Raw genomic sequence first — 1,448 nt, 5'->3', positions numbered from 1 at the left:
GCTTGTGTTTTATTCAAACATATTTAGTGCATATTTCAAAGAAAAGATTTTAATGTGGAAATCTGCGTTGTGGAATCTTAAGCCTGGTCCGTGATTCATGTGGCCTCTCGCAAGAAAGCATGCCACAATTTTGAAAACTTTCTCCGTACCATTGGTTGGCAACAACAAATGTGCTAGAGATCCAAATGACATGGTGCCCTGTCCTACTGAGAGTTGTTTCCCCAGCAAAGATTAGCAGCAAGTATCCTGCTGTGGCTGACAGAACCACGTAATTTTTTCAGTAGCACGTTCTTAAAGGAAACTGCAGTAGCACTAGGAAAGTCTACCCAGTTGGTGGAGGGATCCCCAATTAAAGAAATGTTTATACAGCATTCCCCAGCTACTGCATTGTCTGCATGGTGATCAATAAAAGTTTCCCTCCCTCTTATCCTTAAACTGTACAAGCATCCTCCCCAGCTAAGAATTTCCACTTCGAACACTTATTGTATTGATTTCCTCTCCATAACCAGGAAATTGTATAACTACACATTATTTACCTCCCTTGGGGAAAGATTGGATCCCAAAGCGTGATTTTGAAACATTCGAATCTAGCACTGTCATATGGAAATGGTTGAACTTTACCTCCCATGGGAAAAGATTGGATGCTCTCATGATAAAAGCGTATTTTTAATATATTTGATTCCAGCTCAAACATTGTGAAATTGCTGAACTACAGATAATTTATCTCCCTTTGGAAAAGATTAGATACCTCAATGTTAAAACTGTGATTTTAATATCCAGCGCCATCATCGGGAAATGGCTGAACTATAGAGTATTTACGACCCATGGGAATAGATTAGATATATCCTTCTTAAAAGCGTAATTTTAATATATTTGATTCCAGCGCCATCATCGGGAAATTTTTGAACTACAGATAATTTACCTCCCTTTGGAAAAGATTGGATACTCCATGTTAAAAGCATGATTTTAATAGATTTGATTCCAGCGCCAACATCATGAAATTGCTGAACTACACATTACATACGTACCTCCCTTGGGAAAAGATTGGGTACCTCCATGTTAAAACCATGATTTCAGTATATTTGATTACAGCATGATCACCGGGAAGTTGTTGAAATACAGATTTACGTCCCATAGGGAAAGATTGGAAACCTCCATGTTGGGAGCGTAATTTTAATACCTTCGTCGGGAAATTGCTGAACTACAGATAATTTACCTCTCTCGGGAAAAGATTGGATATCTCCATATTTGATTCCAGTGCCATCATTGGGAAATGGCTGAACTATGTGGAGTCTTTCCTGGAGGAGGCAAATAACACTGGGCAACAAATGAAAACTTTTTGTCAGGTTCCTGAACAGTGGCGGTCCCTCCATGGAACAGAGGGAACAGGCTGTTCCCTCCTACTTAGCGCCCATTGAAGCTATTTAAATTATCTATATTAACATAAT

This window comes from Lepisma saccharinum, chromosome 24, assembly GCF_977018435.1.
Source record: "Lepisma saccharinum chromosome 24, izLepSacc3.1, whole genome shotgun sequence".
NCBI lineage: Eukaryota > Metazoa > Arthropoda > Insecta > Zygentoma > Lepismatidae > Lepisma > Lepisma saccharinum.
The sequence above is the reverse complement of the archived record's forward strand: the minus strand, read 5'-3'. Positions refer to the sequence as shown.